The sequence below is a fragment of the Oncorhynchus clarkii genome, chromosome 11 (genome assembly GCF_045791955.1).
Source record: "Oncorhynchus clarkii lewisi isolate Uvic-CL-2024 chromosome 11, UVic_Ocla_1.0, whole genome shotgun sequence".
NCBI classification, from domain to species: domain Eukaryota; kingdom Metazoa; phylum Chordata; class Actinopteri; order Salmoniformes; family Salmonidae; genus Oncorhynchus; species Oncorhynchus clarkii.
The window spans coordinates 2,984,288-2,999,026 of record NC_092157.1 but is presented as its reverse complement, the minus strand read 5'-3'; positions in this window follow the sequence as shown (position 1 = coordinate 2,999,026).

The following is a 14,739-nucleotide window of genomic DNA, read 5'->3' as shown; positions in this document are numbered from 1 at the left end:
CTACTACACGGGTCTGTCGCTACCTACACTACTACACGGGTCTGTCGCTTCCTCCACTACTGCACGAGTCTGTCGCTCCCTACACTACTACACGAGTCTGTCGCTCCCTACACTACTACACGAGTCTGTCGCTACCTACACTACTACACGAGTCTGTCGCTCCCTACACTACTACACGAGTCTGTCGCTCCCTACACTACTACACGAGTCTGTCGCTACCTACACTACTACACCAGTCTTTCGCTACCTACACTACTACACGAGTCTGTCGCTACCTACACTACTACACGAGTCTGTCGCTCCCTACACTACTATATGAGTCTATCGTTACCTACACTACTGCACGAGTCTGTCGCTCCCTACACTACTACACGAGTCTGTCGCTACCTACACTACTACACGAGTCTGTCGCTCCCTAAAGTACTACACGAGTCTGTCGCTACCTACACTACTACACGAGTCTGTCGCTCCCTAGACTACTACACGAGTCTGTCGCTCCCTACACTACTACACGAGTCTGTCGCTACGTACACTACTACACGGGTCTGTCGCTCCCTACACTACTACACGAGGGTGTCGCTCCCTACACTACTACACGAGTCTGTCTCTACGTACACTACTACACGAGTCTGTCGCTACCTACACTACTACACGAGTCTGTCGCTCCCTACACTACTACACGAGTCTGTCGCTCCCTACACTACTACACGAGTCTGTCGCTCCCTACACTACTACACGGGTCTGTCGCTACCTACACTACTACACGGGTCTGTCGCTTCCTCCACTACTGCACGAGTCTGTCGCTCCCTACACTACTACACGAGTCTGTCGCTCCCTACACTACTACACGAGTCTGTCGCTCCCTACACTACTACACAAGTCTGTCGCTACCTACACTACTACACGAGTCTGTCGCTCCCTACACTACTACACGAGTCTGTCGCTACCTACACTACTACACCAGTCTGTCGCTACCTACACTACTACACGAGTCTGTCGCTACCTACACTACTACACGAGTCTGTCTCTACGTACACTACTACACGAGTCTGTCGCTACCTACACTACTACACGAGTCTGTCGCTCCCTACACTACTACACGAGTCTGTCGCTCCCTACACTACTACACGAGTCTGTCGCTCCCTACACTACTACACGGGTCTGTCGCTACCTACACTACTACACGGGTCTGTCGCTCCCTACACTACTATATGAGTCTATCGTTACCTACACTACTGCACGAGTCTGTCGCTCCCTACACTACTACACAAGTCTGTCGCTACCTACACTACTACACGAGTCTGTCGCTCCCTAAACTACTACACGAGTCTGTCGCTACCTACACTACTACACGAGTCTGTCGCTCCCTACACTACTACACGAGTCTGTCGCTCCCTACACTACTACACGAGTCTGTTGCTACGTACACTACTACACGGGTCTGTCGCTCCCTACACTACTACACGAGTCTGTCGCTCCCTACACTACTACACGAGTCTGTCGCTCCCTACACTACTACACGAGTCTGTCGCTCCCTACACTACTACACGGGTCTGTCGCTACCTACACTACTACACGGGTCTGTCGCTTCCTCCACTACTGCACGAGTCTGTCGCTCCCTACACTACTACACAAGTCTGTCGCTCCCTACACTACTACACGAGTCTGTCGCTCCCTACACTACTACACAAGTCTGTCGCTACCTACACTACTACACGAGTCTGACGCTCCCTACACTACTACACGAGTCTGTCGCTCCCTACACTACTACACGAGTCTGTCGCTACCTACACTACTACACCAGTCTGTCGCTACCTACACTACTACACGAGTCTGTCGCTACCTACACTACTACACGAGTCTGTCGCTACCTACACTACTACACGAGTCTGTCGCTACCCACACTACTACACGAGTCTGTCGCTCCCTACACTACTACACAAGTCTGTCGCTACGTACACTACTACACGGGTCTGTCGCTCCCTACACTACTACACGAGTCTGTCGCTACCTACACTACTGCACGAGTCTGTCGCTCCCTACACTACTACACGAGTCTGTCGCTACCTACACTACTACACGAGTCTGTCGCTACCTACACTACTACACGAGTCTGTCGCTCCCTACACTACTACACGAGTCTGTCGCTCCCTACACTACTACACGGATCTGTCGCTCCCTACACTACTACACGAGTCTGTCGCTCCCTACACTACTACACGGATCTGTCGCTCCCTACACTACTACACGAGTCTGTCGCTACCTACACTACTGCACGAGTCTGTCGCTCCCTACACTACTACACGGATCTGTCGCTCCCTACACTACTACACGAGTCTGTCGCTCCCTACACTACTACACGAGTGTGTCGCTCCCTACACTACTACATTAGTCTGTCGCTACCTACACTACTACACGAGTCTGTCGCTCCCTACACTACTACACGAGTGTGTCGCTCCCTACACTACTACACGAGTCTGTCGCTCCCTACACTACTACACGAGTGTGTCGCTCCCTACACTACTACACGAGTCTGTCGCTCCCTACACTACTACACGAGTCTGTCGCTCCCTACACTACTACACGGATCTGTCGCTCCCTACACTACTACACGAGTCTGTCGCTCCCTACACTACTACACGGATCTGTCGCTCCCTACACTACTACACCAGTCTGTCGCTACCTACACTACTACACGAGTCTGTCGCTCCCTACACTACTGCACGAGTCTGTCGCTCCCTACACTACTACACGAGTCTGTCGCTACCTACACTACTACACGAGTCTGTCGCTACCTACACTACTACACCAGTCTGTCGCTACCTACACTACTACACCAGTCTGTCACTGCCTACACTACTACACGAGTCTGTCGCTCCCTACACTACTACACCAGTCTGTCGCTACCTACACTACTACACCAGTCTGTCGCTGCCTACACTACTACACGTACCTGTATTTTAGAAACACATATCTATGCTGGTTGTGAAAATACTTTCACTTTCATAATTATCAAGGTAAAAAATCCTTCCTGAGTTTTTGGCTTTTTGAGTAGTTGTGTTCAGTATAGGATAATGAGAGGCTTATGTTGCATTCTGCAAGCCCAGCAGCGTCAACACGTGTGTCCGATATTAATGCAGCTGTCAGAGAAAGAGGATTCGCTGGCGGTTCAAAACAGATAGAGCTTTATGATTGTGCTTTCTGTCAAGTCATCTGACTGGCTATCAGCAGCAGACCATTTTAAATCCTCCCAGACTGCAGTTTATCAGCCGAGGTGTGAGGGGGGGAGGGAGGGGGGGGCATTGTTAAGGGTTCTGCAACCCTATTATCTAAATCTCTACATGACTTTAACCTCGCCTGTCATATACCCGGGCCTGGCAAGGAGCAGATATCGTATTTAGGCCAACTGAGATGGGGAGAGACAGAGAGAGTGAATAGAGCAAGAGGACAGAGAGAGCGAGGATAGTGAGAGCAAGGACAGAGAGAGAGAGCGAGGGGGGGATAGAGCGAGAGAGAGCCTCACTGTGTTCGTTTATAGCAGCCAAAGGGGTGAATAATGAGGGGGGGAAACCTAAAGAGCCTGGTTGAGGCTGTTACTCTTTCTGCTAGTTTGATGTCTATTTCAAGCTTCACCAGCCGCAGCAGAGAGAGACACCTTTAGATAAACCTGTATTTTTGTATGGAAAATACATTTGGCCAGTGGTGTTGTGTTGCGCCCAAGACAGGACATAAATAACAGTGTGTGCAGGTAGGGAGCCACATGGCCTCTGGGAGCCACATGGCCCTGGTCTGGGGCCTCTCTGTGTTTAGCTGGAAGGAGAGCGAGATGATGTGTATCTCAAATGACACCCCATTCCCTACTTAGTGCACTCCTTCTGACCAGTACCCATAGGACTCTAGTCAAAAGTAGTGCACTACTTCTCACCAGTAGGGCTCTAGTCAAAGAGAGAGAGGAGAGGTTGGAGAGAGGAGGGGTTGGAGAGAGGAGGGGTTAGAGAGAGGAGGGGTTGGGGTCGGAGAGAGGTGGGGTTGGGGGGGGAGAGAGGAGTGGTTTGGGTCGGAGAGAGGAGGGGGAGAGAGGAGGGGTTGGGGTCGGAGAGAGGTGGGGTCGAAGAGAGGAGGGGTTGGAGGGAGGAGAGGTTGGGGTCGGAGAGTGGAGGGGGGAGAGGGAGGAAGGTTTGGGGTCGAAGAGAGAGATGGTGTCGGAGAGAGGAGGGGTTGGGGTCGGAGAGAGGTGCGGTCGGAGAGAGGAGGGGTCAGAGGGAGGAGGGGTTGGGGTCGGAGAGAGGACGGGTTGGGCCCGGAGAGAGGAGGGGTTGGGGCGATGGGGGTCAGGTTTGTGCCTAGGAGAAGTTGGAAAGCAGACAGCATCCTGCTGCAGAAAGACCAGGTCAACTGTTACCTAGCAACGCACACACACACACACACAACCACACACGCAGTCAACAGTAGCATAGCAACAGTAGCATAGCAACACACAGAGTCAACAGTAGGGTAGTGCTGATGCAGGCTGCAACACCTGGTCATCTTCAAAGAGGAGCTCTGTCCAATGATGGAGGGGCTATACTTCCTGAAGTCTGTGGACACTCTGTCCAATGATGGAGGGGCTATACTTCCTGAAGTCTGGGGACACTCTGTCCAATGATGGAGGGGCTATACTTCCTGAAGTCTGTGGACACTCTGTCCAATGATGGAGGGGCTATACTTCCTGAAGTCTGTGTACACTCTGTCCAATGATGGAGGGGCTATACTTCCTGAAGTCTGAAGACACTCTGCACAATGATGGAGGGGCTATACTTCCTGAAGTCTGGGGACACTCTGTCCGATGATGGAGGGGCTATACTTGCCTGAAGCCTGACTCTGCCTGAAGCCTGACTCTGCCTGAAGCCTGACTCTGCCTGAAGCCTGACTCTGCCTGAAGCCTGACTCTGCCTGAAGCCTGACTCTGCCTGAAGCTTGACTCTGCCTGAAGCCTGACGCTGCCTGAAGCCTGACTCTGCCTGACTCTACCTGAAGCCTGACTCTGCCTGAATCCTGACTCTGCCTGAAGCCTGACTCTGCCTGAAGCCTGACTCTGCCTGAAGCCTGACTCTGCCTGAAGCCTGACTCTGCCTGAATCCTGACTCTGCTTGAAGCCTGACGCTGCCTATTTATACCTTGAGTTTCAGTTTCCCCCCAAAATATTTATTTAACGAGGAGTAATGACGGCAGAAAAATGAATAACTTTGAGACAGAAACTAGATTTTCTCCCGTTGATGTTCATTCCGACTCCAATGCGCCGCACTGAACAGCCTCCGTTTTGCTCCGACCTAACTTTAGTATTTTGTGATTCTTTTGTAGTTTGTTTTACGTATTTTCACAAATTATCCACTATTACTTCTTAAAACCAAATAGAAGTTTTTAACATCAGATCAGCAGTTACCTACTGTACCTCAATTTTGTCTTCAACTTCGGCTCAACATAAACACAGACTATACAGTTGGAAACATAAACACAGACTATACTACTGGAAATGAAAACACAGACTATACTGTTGGAATCATAAACACAGACTATACTGTTGGAATCATAAACACAGACTATACTGTTGGAATCATAAACACAGACTATACTGCTGGAAACATAAACACAGACTACTGTTGGAATCATAAACACAGACTATACTGTTGGAAATGAAAACACAGACTATACTGTTGGAAACATAAACACAGACTATACTGTTGGAATCATAAACACAGACTATACTGTTGGAAACATAAACACAGACTATACTGTTGGAAACATAAACACAGACTATACTGTTGGAAACATAAACACAGACTATACTGTTGGAAACATAAACACAGACTATACTGCTGGAAACATAAACACAGACTATACTACTGGAAATGAAAACACAGACTATATACTACTGGAATCATAAACACAGACTATACTGTTGGAATCATAAACACAGACTATACTGCTGGAAACATAAACACAGACTACTGTTGGAATCATAAACACAGACTATACTGTTGGAAATGAAAACACAGACTATACTGTTGGAAACATAAACACAGACTATACTGTTGGAATCATAAACACAGACTATATACTACTGGAATCATAAACACAGACTATATACTACTGGAATCATAAACACAGACTATACTGTTGGAATCATAAACACAGACTATACTGTTGGAAACATAAACACAGACTATATACTACTGGAATCATAAACACAGACTATATACTACTGGAATCATAAACACAGACTATACTGTTGGAATCATAAACACAGACTATATACTACTGGAATCATAAACACAGACTATACTGTTGGAAACATAAACACAGACTATACTGTTGGAAACATAAACACAGACTATACTGTTGGAAATGAAAACACAGACTATACTGCTGGAAACATAAACACAGACTATACTGCTGGAAACATAAACACAGACTATACTACTGGAAATGAAAACACAGACTATACTGTTGGAAACATAAACACAGACTATACTGTTGGAAACATAAACACAGACTATACTGTTGGAAACATAAACACAGACTATACTGTTGGAAACATAAACACAGACTATACTGTTGGAATCATAAACACAGACTATATACTACTGGAATCATAAACACAGACTATACTGTTGGAATCATAAACACAGACTATATACTACTGGAATCATAAACACAGACTATATACTACTGGAATCATAAACACAGACTATACTGTTGGAATCATAAACACAGACTATACTGTTGGAAACATAAACACAGACTATATACTACTGGAATCATAAACACAGACTATATACTACTGGAATCATAAACACAGACTATACTGTTGGAATCATAAACACAGACTATACTGTTGGAAACATAAACACAGACTATATACTACTGGAATCATAAACACAGACTATACTGTTGGAATCATAAACACAGACTATACTGTTGGAAATGAAAACACAGACTATACTGTTGGAAACATAAACACAGACTATACTGTTGGAAACATAAACACAGACTATACTGTTGGAATCATAAACACAGACTATACTGTTGGAAACATAAACACAGACTATACTGTTGGAAACATAAACACAGACTATACTACTGGAAATGAAAACACAGACTATACTGTTGGAAACATAAACACAGACTATACTACTGGAAATGAAAACACAGACTATACTGTTGGAAACATAAACACAGACTATACTGTTGGAAACATAAACACAGACTATATACTGCTGGAAACATAAACACAGACTATACTGTTGGAAATGCTGTTGCACGCCGCTACATCGAAGCCAACTATGGCTCACCTTCCTCCCTGCACTTTGTAGACATAGAACTCATCCACATTTCACCCAGATGATGTGACATCGTCCACATTTCACCCAGAGGAGGTGACATCGTCCACATTTCACCCAGAGGTGACATCATCCACATTTCACCCAGAGGTGACATCGTCCGCATTTCACCCAGAGGAGGTGACATCGTCCACATTTCACCCAGAGGAGGTGACATCATCCACATTTCACCCAGAGGTGACATCGTCCACATTTCACCCAGAGGAGGTGACATCGTCCACATTTCACCCAGAGGAGGTGACATCGTCCACATTTCACCCAGAGGAGGTGACATCGTCCACATTTCACCCAGAGGAGGTGACATCGTCCACATTTCACCCAGAGGAGGTGACATCGTCCACATTTCACCCAGAGGAGGTGACATCGTACATAAACTTAAAAAAAAGAGAGAGGTGTTCTGCCAGTACTCCTTAGACAGTGTGGATGCTAAGGGGCTAAACAATGATTTTTCACTCTCCTCGTTTACATAACGTTTCTTTGATTTGTTGGGGTCTCTGGGTCTCCAGATTCACAGACACCCAAATAACAACTGTTTTTATTTTACATCACTTATTGATTAACCTTTACACACTATTTATTTAATTTGCCATTTACCTTGAAACATACACTGAGTATACAAAACATTAAGAACATCTGCTCTTTCCATGACATAGACTGACCAGGTGAATCCAGGCCAATGCTATGATCCTTTATTATCACAGAGAATGATAATCCCACCAGAGAAGATGGCTGACGTTTTACGGGCTCCTAACCAATTGTGCTATTGTGTGTGTTTTTCACATTATTTGTAACTTATTTTGTACATAATGTTTCTGACACGAAAACAGCGATTACTCACGTCATACTAAAAATAAATATTTAACGAGTCGGACGCGAAGGATTTTCCTTCCGACAACGGACAAAAAGGCCCAAATCCCCATCATTCGCATGAAGAATAAACAGAGATGTAGGGGACGTAGGTCGGAGAGCCTTGTAAGAATCCGACGGCGAAGCGGGTAACCCGCCTTTACCTTCCGTCCTATTAGCAAACGTGCAATCATTGGATAATAAACGGGATCAGCTTCAATCAAAACTATCCTACCGGCCTCCCGGGTGGCGCAGTCGTTAAGGGCGCTGTACTGCAGCCTGGGTTCGCGCCCAGGCTCTGTCGTAACCGGCCGTGACCGGGAGGTCCGTGGGGCGACGCACAATTGTGCCTAGCGTCGTCCGGGTTAGGGAGGGCTTGGTCGGTAGGGATGTCCTTGTCTCTTCGCGCACCAGCGACTCCTGTGGCGGGCCGGGCGCTGTACGCTTTAACCAAGGTTGCCAGGTGCACGGTGTAGCCTCCGACACATTGGTGCGGCTGGCTTCCGGGTTGGATGCGCGCTGTGTTAAGAAGCAGTGCGGCTGGTTGGGTTGTGTATCGGAGGACGCATGACTTTCAACCTTCGTCTCTCCCGAGCCCGTACGGGAGTTGTAGCGATGAGACAAGATAGTAGATACTAAAACAATTGGATACCACGAAATTGGGGAGAAAAAGGTTTTTTTTTTTTTTTTTTAACTATCCTACCAACGGGATTTTAAAAACTGTAATATATACCATAGAGTCGTGGCTGAATGACGACATGGATAACATAAAGCTGGCTGAGTTTTCTGTGCATTGGCAGAACAGCTGTCTCCGGTAAGACGAGGGGTGGCGGTCTAAATACCACAACAAACCAATGCTGGCACTAAGACCACTCTCACCAAGCTGTATACAGCCATAACCAAACAGGATTGCAATGCAGGGAAACTTAATCAGTTTTACCTCATTTCTATCAGCATGTAACATGTACAACCAGAGGAAATTCTAGACCACCTTTACCTTTAAAACACGTTTGGACACAGTATGGCAGAGAGATAATAAAACCTCAAATGGTTTCGCTAATGAACAAATGCTCAGTGGAACTGCCAAGCCGCCAACTTGACAAATACGATTCAAATTCAAAATCCTATTTTCCCTAACTCCTCACCCTAACCACTAACCCTAACCCCTAATCCTAACCACTAACTCTAACTCCTAATCCTAACTCCTAACCCTAACCCCTAATCCTAACTCCTAACCCTAACAACTAACCCTAACCCTAACTCCTAAACCTAACCACTGACCCTAACCCTAACCCCTAATCCTAACTCCTCACCCTAACAACTAACCCTAACCCCTAATCCTAACTCCTAACCCTAACAACTAACCCTAACCCTAACTCCTAAACCTAACCACTGACCCTAACCCTAACCTCTAATCCTAACTCCTCACCCTAACCACTAACCCTAACCCTTAATCCTAACTCCTAACCCTAACAACTAACCCTCACCCTAACTCCTAACCCTAACCACTAACCCTCACCCTAACCACTAACCCTAACCCCTAACCCTAACTCCTCACCCTAACCACTAACCCTAACCCCTAATCCTAACTCCTCACCCTAACCACTAACCCTCACTTCTAAACCTAACCACTAACCCTAACTCCTAAACCTAACCACTGACCCTAACCCTAACCTCTAATCCTAACTCCTCACCCTAACCACTAACCCTAACCCCTAATCCTAACTCCTAACCCTAACAACTAACCCTAACCCTAACTCCTAAACCTAACCACTGACCCTAACCCTAACTCCTAAACCTAACCATTAACCCTAACTCCTAACCCTAACAACTAAGCCTAACCCCTAACCCTAACTCCTAACCCTAACTCCTAAACCTAACCACTGACCCTAACCCTAACTCCTAAACCTAACCACTGACCCTAACCCTAACTCCTAAACCTAACCATTAACCCTAACTCCTAAACCTAACCACTAACCCTAACTTCTAAACCTAACCACTAACCCTAACTTCTAAACCTAACCACTAACCCTAACTCCTAAACCTAACCCTAACTCCTAAACCTAACCACTAACCCTAACTCCTAACCCTAACCACTAACCCTAACTCCTAAACCTAACCACTAACCCTAACTCCTAAACCTAACTCCTAACCCTAACTCCTAAACCTAACCACTAACCCGAACTCCTAAACCTAACCAGAGACCCTAACCCTAACTCCTAACCACTAACCCTAGGTCCTAAACCTAACCACTAACCCTAGCTCCTAAACCTAACCACTAACCCTAACCCTAACTCCTAAACCTAACCACTAACCCTAGGTCCTAAACCTAACTCCTAAACCTAACCACTAACCCTAACTCCAAAACCTAACCACTAACCCTAGGTCCTAAACCTAACCACTAACCCTAACTCCTAAACCTAACCACTAACCCCTAAACCTAACCCCTAAACCTAACCCCTAAACCTAACCCCTAAACCTAACCCTAACCACTAACCCTAACCCCTAACCCTAACCCTAACCACTAACCCTAACCCTAACTCTTAACACTAACCCTAACTCCTAACCCTAACCACTAAACCTAACTCCTAAACCTAACCCCTAATCCTAACTCCTCTCCTAACCCTAACTCCTAAACCTAACCACTGACCCTAACTCCTAACCCCTAACCCTAACCACTACACCTAACTCCTAAACCTAACCCCTAAACCTAACCACTAACCCTAACCCCTAAACCTAACTCCTAAACCTAACCCCTAACCCCTAACCCTAACCCCTAACTCCTAAACCTAACCACTAACCCTAACCCTAACTCCTAACCCTAACCCCTAAACCTAACCACTAAACCTAACCCCTAACCCTAACCCTAACCCCTAACCCTAACCCCTAAACCTAACCCCTAACCCTAACCCCTAACCCCTAACCCCTAACCCTAACCCCTAACCCTAACCCCTAACCCTAACCCCTAACCCTAACCCCTAACCCTAACCCCTAAACCTAACCCCTAACCCTAACCCCTAACCCCTAACCCTAACCCCTAACCCTAACCCTAACTCCTAAACCTAACCACTAACCCTAACTCCTAAACCTAACCAGAGACCCTAACCCTAACTCCTAACCACTAACCCTAGGTCCTAAACCTAACCACTAACCCTAGCTCCTAAACCTAACTCCTAAACCTAACCCTAACTCCTAAACCTAACCACTAACCCTAGGTCCTAAACCTAACTCCTAAACCTAACCACTAACCCTAACTCCTAAACCTAACCACTAACCCTAGGTCCTAAACCTAACCACTAACCCTAACTCCTAAACCTAACCTATAACCCCAACCCCTAAACCTAACCCCTAAACCTAACCCTAACCACTAACCCTAACCCCTAACCCTAACCCTAACCCCTAACCCTAACCACTAACCCTAACCCTAACTCCTATCACTAACCCTAACTCCTAACCCTAACCACTAAACCTAACTCCTAACCCTAACTCCTCTCCTAACCCTAACTCCTAAACCTAACCACTGACCCTAACTCCTAACCCCTAACCCTAACCACTAAACCTAACTCCTAAACCTTACCCCTAAACCTAACCCCTAAACCTAACCACTAACCCTAACCCCTAAACCTAACTCCTAAACCTAACTCCTAACCCCTAACCCTAACCCCTAACTCCTAAACCTAACCACTAACCCTAACCCTAACTCCTAACCCTAACCCCTAAACCTAACCACTAAACCTAACCCTAACCCTAACTCCTAACCCTAACCCCTAACCCTAACCCCTAAACCTAACCACTAAACCTAACCCCTAACCCTAACCCCTAACCCTAACCCCTAACCCTAACCCCTAAACATAACCACTAAACCTAACCCCTAACCCTAACCCCTAACTCCTAAACCTAACCACTAACCCTAACCCTAACTCCTAACCCTAACCCCTAAACCTAACCACTAAACCTAACCCTAACCCTAACTCCTAACCCTAACCCCTAACCCTAACCCCTAAACCTAACCACTAAACCTAACCCCTAACCCTAACCCCTAACCCTAACCCCTAACCCTAACCCCTAAGCATAACCACTAAACCTAACCCCTAACCCTAACCCCTAACCCTAACCCCTAAACCTAACCCCTAACCCTAACCCCTAACCCTAACCCCAACCCTTAAGGGGACCGGTGAAATGTCCTCAATTCTCTGAATGATCCTTGTTCTGCTATCATTGTGAGGACTTCTGATCCCCACAATAATAGTAAAACACAGACAGACAGACAGACAGACAGACAGACAGACCCAACACAACACAACCAACCAACCAACCAACCCATGTTATCTGCTCTGTCTCCCCCACACCAGCTCCAGTGTTACACAAATGCTAGGTAGCATGTAGTGCTCTCTCACATCATGTCACTTCCCCTTACGCTGATAGAAACTTCAAACAACTCTGTTAGGTAACGCTCTCCTCTCCTCAGGAGAATCCCCTCGTATCCTCTCTCCTCGGGAGAATCCCCTCGTATCCTCTCTCCTCGGGAGAATCCCCTCGTATCCTCTCTCCTCGGGAGAATCCCCTCGTATCCTCTCTCCTCGGGAGAATCCCCTCGTATCCTCTCTCCTCGGGAGAATCCCCTCGTATCCTCTCTCCTCAGGAGAATCCCCTCGTATCCTCTCTCCTCAGGAGAATCCCCTCGTATCCTCTCTCCTCCTTCTGAATCCCATTGGATGATAAGAGGTACTTGTCCCTGACCTTCTCCTCCAATGGGTTTTGAGAAGGAGGTAAGAAGCGAGGAGTATTCAATTGAGAGTCTCTCCTGTGCACTCTCCTCTCCTCCACCCTCCCATCGCCTGTCTCCTCTCTCTTCTCTTCTCTCCTCTCCTCCACTGTCCTCTCCTCCTCTACTCCCCTCTCTACTATCCTCTCCTCTCTGTTCTTCCCTCGCTCCTCTCTCATCTCTCCTTTCCTCCACTCTCTACTCTCCTCTATATTATCCCCTCTCTCCTCTCCTCTCCCCTCTCTCCCTTCCCCTCCCCCTCTTCTCTCCTCTCTATTCTCCCCTCTCCCCTCTCCTGCACTCTCCTCTTCTGCACTCTCCTCTCCTGCACTCTCCTCTCCTGTACTCTCTTCTCACCTCTTTTATCATCTCCTCTCCATGCACAAAAGGATTCACAATCAGCTTGAGCACTGAATGAGGAACGACAGACAATTATTTCAGGGTCTCCCCAGTCATCTGCCTGCCTACTCTATGAAGAGATGTTGGTTGTTGATGTTGCAAGCACAGTACTCTTGTGAAAGTTCAATAATGCTGTTGGGAGCACTGAGACAAAATGTTGCTCAGACATAATGCTTTCATTTAAAATGCTGCTCAGACATAATGCTTTCATTTAAAATGCTGCTCAGACATAATGCTTTCATTTAAAATGCTGCTCAGACATAATGCTTTTATTTAAAATGCTGCTCAGACATAATGCTGGAACAGAAAACAGGACAGTGGCGTGTTGAGATGTTGTTTCCAGTGTATATCGCTGACAGGTACACTAGGCTGCTACAGTGGATCTGAGGCCGGTGTGTGTGTGTGTGTGTGTGTGTGTGTGTGTCAGTGTGTGTGTGTGTGTGTGTGTGTGTGTGAGACTATAGTGTCCATAAGGTGACCATTGGACTTAAAAAATGTCAGATTGACAACATTTCTAGGTGTAACAGTTTTTAAAAAATATATAACTTATCGCTCTCACTTGCTCATTTATGTCCATTAAGAACCATCAATGTGCTACCTTTTTGTAGCAATGCTAACATATTTTCAGCCAAATCTCAGAGCTCTATAACGCGATCAGCAGCTAGTTAGTAGCATGCTAGCAGCTGTAGCTAGCTAACTAAAATCTGTCAGATGTGAAGCAAGGTACAAGCAAAGGAAGTTAGCTAGCTAGGTATATTTTTCTATGTAATGTTATTCACATAGCCTTTCAATTTCATCTTTATTTAACTAGGCAAGTCAGTTAAGAACAAATTCTTATTTTCAATGACGGCCTACCCTGGCTAAACCCTAACCCGGACGACGCTGGGCCAACTGTGCGCCGCCCTATGAGACTCCCAATCACGTCCGGTTGTGATACAGCCTGGAATTGAACCAGGGTCTGTAGTGACGCCTCTAGCACTGAGGTGCAATGCCTTAGACCGGAGTCCAAGAAGTGGATAAGATCAAAGCTAGACTGCTGTAGATGGCTACAGAGCCTTTACAAAGTCTTCATACAAACGACGACATCAAACAAACATTGTTCGCACTTAGACCCACTAGGTTAAATCAAATATATGTGTATGTTTTGTATTGTAGATAAAATATCAAATTATATATAAAATACTTTTCTTTTTTTATAATGGTGAAAATATGTATTTTCCGAATGTGGAAATCAGGTAAATGTTCGGTTCAGAATGAATGTTGAAAATACTTTCTCTACATTACTGTAATGTACTGCGCAGTGGGCCACAAACCTTTCCTCGGGGAACCTGAGACGTTTCACAATGTAGC